Raw genomic sequence first — 14,780 nt, forward strand, 5'->3', positions numbered from 1 at the left:
CCTGCCGGCCTTCGTCTCGGCCCGCCCCTCGCGCCGCAGGAGAGGGAAGGGTGCATTCTGCGGGGGAAAACGCGTATTTGCGAGGCCCCACGCCGGGGTGACACTGGCAGTGTCCACATGTGGCACGTGGGTAGTAATCATATCAGTAGCATGCGTGTGTGACACCCATAAGTACAGGTGCAGGTGGCACAACATGGGTGATGCAGACACACACGGTGCCACACAGAGCACCATGCAGGTCACACAAGGAAGGAATCAGCAAACTCCTCCAGGAGCAGCACACATACCTGAGTGTGCGGAGTGTTTTCCTGCACAGAGCAGCGGCCACAGGTAACGGGATGGCGCACAGACTGTTCACCGGCACACACACAGAAGTAACCTGCAGCAGAATGCACACACACGACACATCAGGCAAAATACAGGACTCACGTGGCAACACTGAATGATCACCAGCAAACAGATGACAGGCACAGGAGGCACGCGATGGTGACTCACTCAGGTGACGTGGAGGGCCCATGGACACAGGAAATACAGCACACGCAAGCAGGCTGCACTGTAGTAACACGTGAGCCGCCCATTCACTCCCCAGGTGAGGGAAGGTGTAGGCTGAATGTAGATGGCATGCAGTTAATACACACATAACCCTTAAAGAAATGCAGCAAGGTGTACACTCAGAGATAACACACACGCAAGACCCACACTCAGCATCAAGGGCGCATATGACCAGGAGACATGCAGGTCACATACCAGAGTGTAAGTGTGGCACACAGGCCACACATACAGAGATGACCTCCGGACAGCAGCACACGGGAAACACAGAGACCACGCTCACTGGGAACACAGTGGCACATGTGTCACACCAAGGTGACATGCAGAGCCTTACACATGTCGGACCTACACAGGTAACACAGACTGGCAGCCCATCAGTCACACCCCCGGACAATTCACATGGGGACCAGACAGGTGAGGCACAGGCTACTGACACAAGTAACAGACACCACCCACAGGACGCATATCCATAGATCACAGACACGGGCAGCACACACAGAACCATACGTGGCTGATTCTGACCCCAGGCTCAGAGGTAAGATTGAAGAAGGTCCAGATATGGACCCAATATTACTTCTATCCTGAATGTTGGATGCTCTGGGAAATGCAGCCTGTTTGGAAACCAGGGCAGAGGGCCTGACTTCCTTGCTTGGTCCTAAAAAAGAGATGGCTGTGCTCCTGCATTGGGCTGACCCCTCCTTGCTACAGCACATCACAATTCTAACTCATTATCATTAGATCATCCACAGGAAAGAGCATCAGGATGTTTAAATAAGATAACTTGCAGGAGTTCATTTGCTTTTTCAGCACCACTGGTGCAGGAAATACTTTGCAGCGAAGCCTTTATTTCGTAGATTTTAAAAAAGAGCTTATGCAGCCACTACTGTTTGACTTGCTTCATAAATCTTCCCGGCCACGTCCTACTGCCAAGGCCTGTCCAAGCACCCCTCCCCTCATTGGAAGCAGGGTTTTATTGGGATGTTAAAATTGCTGGGCTGAGACTAGAGACCCCTTCAGATCCTAGGAGACCTCAGGCAACTCTGGGAATCACAGTGGAGCTGGTGTTAGGTGACACTGGAGTTCACTGCACCCATTCCTAATAGCGAAAAGAGAGGGAGGCCGAGCGGCCTTGGGAATTTTGTAATGAAACAGTGGAAAGTGATGCCGCACTTGAACATTCCATCCTGAGAGCAGTTTCAAATCCTCACCCTTCTAGTGACCTGGGAACACTCTCTTTTAGCTCTCGTGAGTCCCCCACACTTTCCAAGGCGGGCCGAGGGGAGAAGCCGTACCTGGGAGGGGGTGTCATCCACCAGGTCCCTAGGGGAACCCCTGCCACGACGGGGTAAGGATGCAGTTCACAGATCTTTGCCTGTGAGGCTGCTGTGATCTAAGCTCACTTCCGTCTCTCCTTCATACGACATGTACAGGGCATCAGAACAGGGCAAAAGTCTCAGGTTCAGGTGGAAATACACAAAATTTCAAAATGTTTCTGTCCTTTCACATTTGGCTTGATGCAAATACATATGAGGGTTTTGGCATGTGGATGTCGGCATTTACTAGTTATGTGACCCTGGCCAAGTTCTTTGTCTATAAAATAGGGATAACTGGACCTACCGCCTCACGTGATTGTGAGGATAAATGAGTAAATATAGGATCTCCATCCTTTCACTCAACCCATTTTATCTGAATTGGCCAGAGCCCAGGTCTGCTGCAAGACCTGGGCCTGCAGGAGCGATGACCATGACCTGTTCCTGGCAGAGACTGTGCCCTTTGGGCACAGCACAGCCTTGGACTCGGGCTACCTGGGAAGTGAAAGGCCCTTCTGCAAACTCCCTGTCACAACTCAGCTGTGATAGGACTGGCACCCCTCCCCCTTTGCACCCAGACTTCAGATGCCCCCACTGATGTCCACCATGGGATGGACATGGGAACTGGACATTTTTATGACAACATCTCTGCCCAAGCTTACCTCCAGCTCCCCTCCCAGAATGTCACCTGTCCCTAGTACACTCAGTGGGGCACAGAGACGGGAGGCTCTATGTGAATTAAAAATGCATTAAAGCTCTCAGAAGACATCAAATTCAAATTCAGTTTTCAAGAACAAAATGCATTTCATGGTACGGCATAGCAATTACTTTGCATTATAAACACTCAGACCCTTTCAGCACTGTCTCCATCTCCTCGTTTCTTATGCATAATCTTAATGCAGAGTGATACCCGCCTTAGTTGTAATTAAAAGCTCATAATGCACAAATGTATTTAAAAGGAAAAGGGGCACAGATTCTCTGAGGATAATTATGTGATTGATAGAGCTCCTTTTCTAAGTCTCATGGTATGTAAAACTCATCCCTTGTGTCCACCAGCGACCTTGATGGAGCTTTGTCACATGCCATTCAGCACGCATTTTCTGATTTCCTACCACAGGCCAGTCTGTGTGTGTTATTGATGGCATAAAACTTTGCAAGACAGAGACAGCCCCGCCTTCAAGGAGCTTTCAGTCTAGAGAGGAACACAGAGAAGGATTGAGAAATCCTACCACAAAGTTAAACTAATAGACATTAAAAGGAAAAACACAGGAGTCTGAGAACATAAAGCAATGAGAGTCAGGACAGAAGTCCTGAGGCAGCAACATTTAGGCTGAGATTTTTGAACCAGGCAGCTAAGTAATTGAGATCACAAAGCCTGGTGTTTCCATGAAGGTCACACAGCTTGTCAGTGTCCATGGATATTCACATCTGACAGCTGTCTCCCAAGACCGTGCCCAGCCACCTTACTAGAATAGTTTACAGCCTCCCTTGCCTTTGGGAAAGGGAGAGGGTGGGCTCCTATCCTTAGTGACACCTATCAGCCCCTAGGAGCTGTGATCAAGTCCCTCATGATATCCCAGTTAAGAGCTCTGCAAGGGACAGACATATTTGGAAAAGGCAGGTGCCACTAGGGAAAGACCACGGCTCAGCAGGAAACCAGAAGTTTCCAGAAATGCTATCCTGATGCTTTTGTCTCAGTGAGTTTGGAGACACAAACCTGAGGACCATTACATTGCCTCAAATTATTTTCTACTTCTTCCAAATAGAATCCCTCTCCCTCAACCCCTACCCACTCTACCCCTGCGTGAGGAACCTTAAGAGGAGTAAGGGCTCAGGCTCAGTCCTGTGCATTCTGCTGCCTTGGGGACTTTGACAATGCTGTCGGAAAGAAAGTGAACAAACAGTGATCAATAACCCAGCCTCCAGGGGTGGGGAACACAGAGCCCTGAGGTCACACCCCGCATGGGTGACAGGGCTGCATGTTTGTGTGTCCACTGGGCAGTCACCCAGCTCTCCAGGTTTACTCTCTCTTGTGCATGCAGAAGTTTGTCTGAGTCATTTATTTTGTACTGCTAAAACAGAATACTCCAGATTTGGTAATTTATAAAGAGCAAATTTACTTCTCATATTTCTAAAGGCTGGAAAGTATAAGATCAAGGTGCTGGCATCTGGCAAGGGCCTTCTTGCTGCATCAGAACATGGCACAAGGCATCGTGGTGGAAGGGCAAAGAGAAGGTGAGAGAGAGCAAAGGGGGCCAAACTCCACCTTTAATAATGAACCCATTCCTGCAACAATGGCATTATCACGTACTCTGCCCTCAGGGCCTCGTCACCCCTCACTACACCCTACCTTTTAGCACTGTTGCTTTTGGGATTAAGTTTCCAACATGCTTTTTGGGAGACACGTTCAAACCACAGCAGAGCCATTCCACTCTTATCCCCTTTCTAGGACCATCCAACAGTTTAGGTTGAATGTATCAGGAATCCTGCCCCCAGCTGGAAAGCATTTGTGGAGAGTATTTTTACATATTTTACTTTTGACAATCATAGTGCCCATCGAGTATGTCCCTTGCAGAGAAGGGCACAAGACCCCAGGAGCCCCCATCAGAATTTCTGACCAGGGGTTTCTGACTAGAGCCACGAGCCTCTCTGCAATGGTGTTGGCTGGGTAGGCCAGGAAATGCCAAGTTCTGTAGGTTGATTCTCACAGGAAAAAAAAAAAAATGGGTGTTAGAGTCACAGTGACATATAGAGAGAAAAGGAAGGAAGAAGGCTTGGTGAGTTTGTGGGTCCCTCCCCATTGATGCCCCATGGCTCAATGGCACCCCTGCCTCCAACAAGTTTTGGTGAAGTGTGCAGCGAAGTTCGTGTGTTGGGAATTCCCAAGGCCACCCTCAGGTTTACCGGTTCACTAGAAGGACTCACAGGACTCAGAAAAGCTGCTATACTCTTAGTTACGACTTCTCTTCATGAAAGGATACAGATAAAAGCAGCAGAAAGGAAAATTGCACAGGTCAGAGTCCAGGAGAAGCCAGGTTCAAACTTCCAGTGTCTTCTACCAAGGAAGTCAGATGGACAGCACTTAATTCTCCCAGCAACAATGTGTGACACACACAAAGTGCTGCTACCCTGGGAAGGTCCCCTAAGCCTTGCTGTGTAGAGTTTTTACTGCCAAGGCCCAGTACAAAATGAAAATGCAAGCACCTCATCCAAAATGAATGAAAACATGCATTTTCTTCAAAAATGAATAATTGTTAGTAGCAACAGAGCATTAAACGAAGCATGGGCTCTGAGCATATGCCCATGAAGCTGGCCCTGCCCTCATGAACACAGTTTAGGAATGGATGTTTTTGAAAAGAGCATGTGCAAAGGCCCTGAAGCAGGAGCCTGCCTGGAGAGTGAGGAGCTGTGAGTTCAGACTGTGTGCAGAGCAGAATAAATGCAGAGAACGACAGAGCTGAGGCCGAGAGACAATGGGAACCAGACCACATGGCCCTGCAGGCCACTCCCAGGAGGCAGGCTCTACTCTCCGAGAGGCAGGCCAGCTGCTGGAGCATTGGGAGGTGAGGGGTACATGGGCCCCACTTTACCAAGGCATGATTTACTTACCGTGAAAGTCACCTATTTGAATGTACCTTTGATGAACTGTAGCCACTGTGGACATTCCCATGGGCTCTCCCCCCTACAGACAGCTGCTCCCTCTTCAGAGCACAGTGAGTGTCCGCTCCTGAGGGAAGCCCACGCTGATGTCCTCGACCGGGTCACATTGCACCACAGATTCCCACAGCACCATGAGTCTCATAGCTGTCCCAGCTTCCTTCACATGAGTGTTTGTGGCTATTGGATTCAAGCCCATCTCTCACTAAACTGTGAGCAGCACAGAAATGAGGGACTATATCTGTCTTCAGTCCCCATAGAGGCCCTGTCACTTGAATGCACATGGCCTGGCGTGGTTAAGCAAAACAGACCTACTCAATGACTGAACCTATAAAACTGGAAGACAGTAAAACACGGACACCCAGTGCTGGCTAAGCTGTGGGCAGACGGGCATTGCCACTCCCTGCTGTGCAGTGCTCACTGCTCTCCTTTCTGGAGTGTCAGTGACAGAGTGATAGTTGGCATTAGATATGATAAAGGTTCTTTGGCCCATTGATCCAGTTTTCAGAATGTATCCACAATACCTGATGTATACAAAGACAGATCTACAAATATTTTATTTACTTATAAAGGCAATTATACTCTACAGATACCTATGGGGTATAATTGCCTTTTAAGTACATAAAATATTCATAGATACCTCTCACCAGTAAAGGTGAAAATACCCATTTCCAATCACATGCCTTGGTTAAACGGGGACTCAGGCATCCATAAGATAAGATGCTATTCATTGCCACATCAGCATGACTCGATTAGCCTTCTGGAGAGCTCAGGGTCTGGGTGTACTCTTCAAGGCTCCTCAGATGACTTTGAAGTTCAACCAGAGGACAACTCATGCTGGAGAAGAAAGTTCAATGCCATTAAAAATAAAGTTAGACTCTACTGATAACATATTGTTAAGAAAAAAGCCCAATATTTTGTAGCCTTTAACCCATCCCCCCATTTCCTCCACCCCCAGCACCTGGTAACCAGCATTAGACCCTCAGCTTCTATGGGTCTATTTTTTATTCCACATACGGTATTTGTCTTTCTGCGTTTGGCTTCTCTCATTTACGTAACGCCCTCAAGGTTCGTCCATGTTGTCATGAATGGCGGGACTTCCTTCTTTCAAGGCTCTATAATATTCCAGTGTGTATGTCTAGACAGACAGACAGAGACAGAGATGTTTTCTATGTATCCACCCATCCTGGGAAAGACGTGCACGTTGGTTCTGTATCTCGGCTGTTGTGAACAACACTGCAGGGAACATGGGAGCGCAGATTTCTGCAAGACCCAGATTGTCTCCTGTGGCTATCAACCCAGAAGTGGACTGCTGAAGCGGATGGCAGTTCTGTTTTTAATTCTGGAGAGAACTTCTCTGGTGGCTTCAGTTAACAATCTCTGTATTGTACACTTGAAATTTTCTCAGAGGGTAGATCTTAAGTATTCTCACCAGAAAAAGGAGGGAAGGGAAAGAGGGAAGGAGAGAGGAAGGAGCAACTGTGTGAGGTGACGGGTGTGCTGACAACCTGGATTGTGATGATCATTGCACAAGGTAGACAAAACACCGAGGTGCATACCTTAAATAGATGTAATTCTGGTTTCTTAATTGTGCCTTACTAAAGCTGAAGGCAGTTACAGTATGAATCCATTTTCATGAAGACAGTGCACAAATGCGTAAGTGTATACACAAGCTCTCACATGCACAGAACCTGAAAAGCCGTGAAATAGTCCCCACGGTTTTCATAGTGGCACAATTATAGGTGGTTCTTTTCCTTCCTTTTGGTTATCAATCATTGACATATTTTCCATAATAAAAAAAATTGCTTCTAAGCTTCCAAACACAGCTGTTGGCATGTGGATACCTCAGAATGGATACATAAGACACTGTTCGTACTAATACTACTACCACAAGAGGAAAAACCCAACACTCTTGATTTTATAGACTGTTGTAAATTATTGAGAGTTGGAAATGAATATAAGTAAATATGTATACCTGGAGTCTAATACCCACTAAATATTTTTCTAGTAGTTGCTCAAGAAAATGCTCTTTAAAAATTAATAAATGCACACCAATAAATAGACGATTTCCTGGAATAAGGTCAAAATTTGATTCACTGTTCAAAAAAAGTGATGAGTGGAAATGTTTCATTCAGGAAGCAGCAGAAATCTTTAAGTAATCAGGGGAGACTTCACGAGAACAAGTGGAAGGACTGAGGGTTCATCATGAGAACCAGTGATTTCCAGGCTGGCCCCTTGCAGGGCTGTCCTAAGAGAAGACACTGGATTATCAGGCCCAAAGAGAAACTGAGTCGGCAGGCCCTCCAGCCCAGCACTGCAGCTTCCCGGTCAGCGTTGACAGCAAGAGTCTGTGTAGGAGCTAAAGGGAGGATGGGAGGAGGTGTGGGAGAGTGATCCCTTCTGATTGCAAGCAGACACGCTGTCCTGAAGAGTGCTTAGCATCCTCAGGCACAATCAGGGTTCCCGGGTCGCAGCCTCCAATCTCTAATCAACCTTCAGAAGATAAAAGGGAAGCAAGGCAACCTTAGAACCCAGCAAATGGCTGATAAAGTCTACTTCACAGACTCAGAGGAGCAGGAACAGAAACTATTAACTCATCCTCTGGATCTTCCCCAGGCCTCTGATACCACAATGGTGCCACAGTCTCCTTCTATGGAATGAAACTCACAGGGGCAGCCAGGTGCGGAAAGGTCGTTAACTGTCACTTGCAGCCGAAGAGTAATGGCGTGGCCTCCAGGACTCACAACTTTGCAGAGCCCTCCGTCTCTGCCAGGAACACCCACATCAGATTCCTTTTTCTTGATTGCTTTTCTCTGAAGGCTGTTCTTGCAGGTGGGGCTGAACAGAAACTGTCATAGGTGGGGAAGGTGAGGTGCCTGGGCTGGGACCCCTTCGAAGCAGGTGAGCTCTAAGCCCCTGCTACTCCAGGCATGTCAGCACAGAATCCACTGGGAGCCTGCCAGAAATGCAGAATCCTAGGCCCCGGCCCAGACCTAGGAATCAGCAACTGCCATTTAACTCGTGCTCTAAGGATGGGCTGAGCCGCAGCCAGGAGGAAGGCTGCTTTCTCCGGTGGCAGCACCACGCAGAGTCGGGAAATGCACGGCCATGTTGGTTAAAATGAGATCAACTGTGAGCCACTGAAAATCACAAACACAGGAGTTTTGACAAGACAAGAGTGGGCTTCTCTCACACAAAGCAGTATAGAGAAGTGTGGTCCAGAGCTGGTGTCATCATTCGCCTCCATAAGGCAGGGGGACTCCTCCATCTTGCTTCCCACGCTTCCTCAGTATTTGATCTTCCCCATGTTCCAAGATGGCTGCGTGAGCTCCAGCCGCAGCACTGCACTCCATCAGCCTGGGGCAGGGAGGCCACCAGCCTCATCTGACTCTACTCTCCCACCTTCTCCAGTCACCTCCATGCTTGGGGCGCAGCTTCACACAAAGCATAGCAGCCGTGGCCTGCATCCTGGGACAAGCCCTGGAAAACTTAAGTAATTCTCCCGTGGGGCCAGGCAGGAGGATCTGGGTGCCCTGTGTCCCCTACCCCACATGGAAAGAGCCTGACCAGCATCCATCAGCAGGACCCACCAGGGAGGGAAGAAAGTCACTTCACTTAGGAAACATCTCTCTAAACCCAGGAGATCTGCAGGACTGGGAGTAGAACAGAGGGACAGCGCTGTTGGCAGTCTCACTGATAATCACAGTTTGTTAACTTAATAAAGCAGAGGAGTCTCCAGAATATCCAATTACGTGCACAGGCTGCGCAGCTTGCAGGAGTCAGGCCATTATCTCACTCATCTGGACGGACTCCATTAGACCATTGCTTTTTCTTGATTAATCTTCTCTAACGACGTCTGTCCAGGGAGGGAGAGAATAATCGAATCTGCCGGAGGAGGTGTGAGGGGGGCAGGTGGTGCCCCTTCCAGATCTGCCCAGGCAGCCCCTTCTCCCTCAGCCCTGTCAGAAGCAGCCAGTGCATTGGCCTTCCTGCCATGGGGAGACATCCAGGAGGCCCCCAGCTGTGAACGGCAAGAAACACTGCCCTGCTGGCCAAAGGGAACAAAGGAATTGTTCTCTTCCAGCAGTGGCCCTAAGGGAGTTTCCAGGGCAGGCCCATAAAACAGCTCCACCCAGCATCAGGAACCTCAGCTCACCCTAACTCCAGAGCTGCTCTTAGTAGTTAGCTGTAGCCTGGCCAGCTATCCTGCGTCACATAATGGTTCTTGACTTCCTGAGTAAACACTACAGCATCTGGGGGAGACAAGTAAGATACCCTTATACCGTCATACTGTCATGGGATCCTTGGAGTGTCACTTTGCCAACCAGAAACCTCTGTGGCTGGCAGCACCTTCTGCCTGAGTATTGTTCCCACTCTCTGGGCTCATTATGTCCACTCAGCCCAGCAGGCTGTACACGGCTCACACCACTGGCCCAGATCCCACACGTGCCAAGGGTGAGCCAAACATGGAGCAGCAAGGGGTGTGTGAGTGAGCAAGGATGGGGTCTGGCCACTGTGTAGAGCCAGGCATACCGGCTGCTGTGGTGGGGCAGGCAGCTCCAGGAGCTGGCACATGTGAAGCTGCAGCTGGACCACAGGTATCACACATGGCTTCCATTGCAGGCACCTGTGTCTGGACAAAGAATGTGGTGGCTCCTGGAAGCTTGGAGGCGCCTGGAAGCTTGGAGACACCAGGAACTGCAGAGCCCCAAAGAGGGCGTCACAGCCCTGGCTGGGAGAGCTGCGAGGTCTGGGCTCCCTGAAGGGCTACAGCTCTCTGTCCTCATCACTCACAACATGGAAAGTGGTGGGGGTTGGGAGAGGCATGTTTCAAGCCTGTTTGTGTTACAGCTCTTCCAGTCCCACCAATCAGCAGGACTGGGTTCTTGTCCGGCATCCAGGAAGAATGAGCTTCCCAGACAACTGGAGGGTCTGCAAGGCAGAGATGAGCTTCATTGAGAAACAACAGAACAGCCCTCAGGAGACCTGAAACGGGCAGCTCCTTTCTGCAGGCAGGTCATCCAAGGGTCCAGCTCTCAGCAGAGGAGAGCCACAGTGGGAGCCACTGTCTGCAGGTAGCTCGTCCTGATGACTGTCCAGCTCTCAGCAGAGAGGGGAGCCACAGTGAGTAGATCCTCTCTGCAGCTGGTAGTCCCGACATCTGTGTGAGTCTGACTGAATCAGGGGTTTTTATGGGCTTGGGAGGAAGTGTGTACTGATTGGTCCATGGCAGTCATGGGTGGGCCCAGAAAAAGCACCATAAATTCTCACTCCAGGCCACAGATTCCACCCAGAACTGGCGGCCTGAACCTCAGGCTTCTGGCCATCTCCATTTCTCCAGAGTTGGGTCAAAGTTCCAGGGCGCTTCTGTAGCACCAAAGTATCAAGAAAGGGAATCAGACCCCCACTTCTGTAGCCGAGAGTCTGCACACTGGCCGTTCCTCCCTCAGTATTCTGCAAGTCCCAGAAAGACAGCAAAGAGGGAAGAGCATGGGGGAAGAGAACCTTCTCAACGCAATTAAAGTGCACCTTGGTGGCACGCCAGGAGAGAGCTGGCAGCCAGAGGATGGGAGCTGTAGTTTGTCCCTGCCATGGTGCCCACAGGCAGCCTATCTTCCAGGGTGAAGCATTCACCAAAGCCTCACCGACCTAGGAGAGGGTGGTAACACTTGTGAGAGTGTTACCACGCTAGACACAAACCCACTAAAAGGCTGAGATTTATTGTAAGATGACAGAACAGTTCTTCTGTCCCACACGTTACCCCATGGCAACAAGAATACAGAACAACAGGAAATGACTACAGCTGGAAGAGATGCAAGAGGCAGACTCTACGAGGAGGAGCAGACAGGAGAAGTCCAAAGTCAAGAGTAAAGACAAAAGCAAGGACACCAGAGGAATTCAAAGCCTCTGGCACCTACAGCTACAGCAAACTTTAAACACTGCCCGACTCCTAGCCAGGTGAGATAAGTCCTCACACTAAAGTCCTAGTCACCTCAGTTCCTGATCCCCAATACAAACATGTCCAGCTTTTAACAATAGGAACCAAACTTGCAAGACTACCACATGACAAAAACAACAACAACAACAACAACAACAAAAAAAAAAACAACCAAGCGTTAGAACTAGGTTCACGTATGACACAATGTTGAAATTACCAGACAGGAAATTTTTAAAACACTGATTAATATGTTAAGAGCTATAATGGAAAAAGTGTACAAAGGGAAAGAACAGATAGCTAATGTAAGCAGAGCTGTAAAGGCTAAGAAAAAACCTGGAATGAAATTCTAGAAATCAAAAACCCTTTAACAGAAAGGAAGGATGCCTTTGATAGGTTCATCAGTAGACTAAATGCCACTGAGGAAGCAATCAGTGAGCTTGAAGACAGGTTGATAGAAATTGCCCAAACATAAATGCAAAGAGAAAAAAGAGGGGAAAACCATAATGCCCAAGCCTGTGAGGCACTGCAAAAAAAAAAAAAAAAAAAAAAAGTAATGTATAAATAATTGGAGTATCAGAAAAAGAAATGAGGAGAAAGGGTCAGAAAGAGCATCTGAAGTAACAGTGACTGGGAACTTTCCAAAATTAATAACAGACACCAAACCACAGATCCAGAAAGCTCAGAGAATACAAAGCAAGATACATGCAAAGAAAATCTTGATGTTTCATATTAAAATTGCAGAAAGCAAAGATAAAAAGAAAATCTTGGTCAGAGGAAAAAACACCTTATTATAGATGAGCAAGACTAAGAATTACAGCAGATTTCTTGTCATGAACCATACAGGCAAAAAGACAGTAGAGTGAAATATTCAAGTTATTCAAACAAAAAAATCACCAATGTAAAATTAATATAATATCGAGCAAAAATGATTCTATAAAGGTAAAGGAGGCTGCACATGATGGCTCATGCCTGTAATCCCAGCACTTTGGGAGGCCAAGGCAGGTGTATAACTGAGCTCAGGAGTTAGAGATCAGCCTGGGCAACACAGTGAGACTCCATCTCACAAAATAAAATTAAATTTAAAAATAGGTGAAGGAGAATAAACACTATCTTAGATAAAACTTGAAAGAATTAGCCAGCAGAACTTCCCTGTAAAAAAAAAAAGTTTAAAGAATTTCTCCAGAGAGAAGGAAAATGATATAATCAGGACATAAACTTATATCTACATAAAGAACAGAAGAGTATCAGAGAAGAATACATGGAGGTGAAAGAAAATCTTTTCTTTTGTGCTCTTGACTCATCTAAAAATAACTTTAAACTTATTATAGCATCAGTGTATTAGATAATTATACCACATAGATGAGTGTACTGGATAACAGCAGGGCATGGGGCCAGAGGGAACTGAGATACAACGTTGTAAGACACCTGTATACCTGTGGTATACTCTTATTTGAAGATTGATTTAGATTAGTTAAAATCTATATTGCAGTCTCTAGAACAACCACTAAAAATAAAAACTAGTTAAAAATATACATTGGACATGGTATCTCATGCCTGTAATCTCACAATTTGGGATGCCCACGTAGGACAATCACTTAACTCCAGAAGTTTGAGACCAGCCTGGTCAACAGAGCAAGACCTCATCTTTACCAACAAATATTAAAATGTGCCAGGTGCAGTGGGTGCACACCTGTAGTCACAGCTACTTGGGATGCTGAGGTGGGAGGATTGCTTGATCCTAGGAGGTTGCGGCTGCAGTGAGCTGTGATCATGCCATTGCACTCCATCCTAGGTGACAGAGTGAGACCCTGTCTTTAAAAACTAATTAATTAATAAAAAGTATGCACATTGGCATCAAAAAGTCAGTCTAAATTCTACCAAATATTTAAATAAGAAATTGTTCCAATTCTAAAAGTCAAAATAGATGGAGATATATTCCATATTCATGGATGGGAAGAATCAAAATCGTCAAGAAATCAATTGTTCAAGATTTACCTATGGATTCACTGAAATCCCAATAACATCTCAGCAAGGTATTTTGATATTGACAAGCTGATTCTAAAATGTATGTGTAAAGGCAAAAGACCCAGGATAGCCAATAGATTACTGAGGAGATACACAGCATGGGGACTCATACTTCCTGATATGAACAATTACTATAACGCTAAATAGGACAGTTTGGATTGGAAGGAAAACAAATAGACACGTTTATCAATGGAACAGAATGGAGAGCCCAGAACTATGCCATACAAATACAGTCCAGTGATCTCTGATGAAGGGGCAAAGGCAAATCAATAGAGAAAGGATAGATCTTCAAACAAATCAGGCTGGTACAACCAGAGATCCATCAGGACAGCCACAGGCAAAAAGACTGCGTCTTGACCTCAGCTTCACACCTTATACGGAAGTTATTTTTTAAAGGATTCTATATTTAAATATAAAGCTGAAACTATAGCCCTTTCAGAAGAAAACCTTTAGGATCTTCCTAGACATGATACCAAAAGTACAACAGACAAAAGACAAAATTGATAAATTGAACTTTGTTAAAATAAAACTTTTCCATTTGACAATTTCTCAAAGTGAAAGCAGAATTACCATTCAACTCAGCAATCCCTTACTGGGTATATACTCAAAGGAATATAAATTATTCTACCATAAAGACATGTGCACGTGTATGTTCATCACAGGACTCTTCACAATAGCAAAGGCATGAAATCAACCTAAATGCTCATCAATGGTAGACTGGATCAAGAAAATGTGGTAGATCTATACCACAGAATACTATGCAGCTATGAAAAAGAGTGAGGCCATGTCTTCTGTAGCAACATGGATGGAGCTGGAGGCCATCATCCCAAGTGAACCAATACAGGAACAGAAAACCAAATACCGTATGTTCTCACTTATAAGTGGGAGTTAAACACTGAGCACACACGGACACCAAGAATGGAACAGCAGACACTGGGGGGGCCTACTTGAGAGTGGAGGGAGGGAGGGGGGTGAGGATTGAAAAATTACCTTACAGGGTAACTATGCTTATTAATTGAGTGGTGAAATAATCTGCATACCACACACCTATGACATGCAATTTACATGTAACAAACCTGCACATGTATCCCTGAACCTAAAGTAAAAGTTAAAAACATAAATAAAACTTTTGCTCTGTGAAAGACTCTTTTAGGAGAATGAAAAGGCAAGCCACAGACTAGAGGAAAGTAATTGCAGAATACGTATCTAATGTAGAAAGTGTGCTCTCACGTGCTCTCTCTCTCTCTCTCTCTCTCTCTCTCTCACACACACACACACACACACACACACACACAATGGTA

This window comes from Saimiri boliviensis, chromosome 7 (assembly GCF_048565385.1).
Source record: "Saimiri boliviensis isolate mSaiBol1 chromosome 7, mSaiBol1.pri, whole genome shotgun sequence".
Taxonomy (NCBI): Eukaryota; Metazoa; Chordata; class Mammalia; order Primates; family Cebidae; genus Saimiri; species Saimiri boliviensis.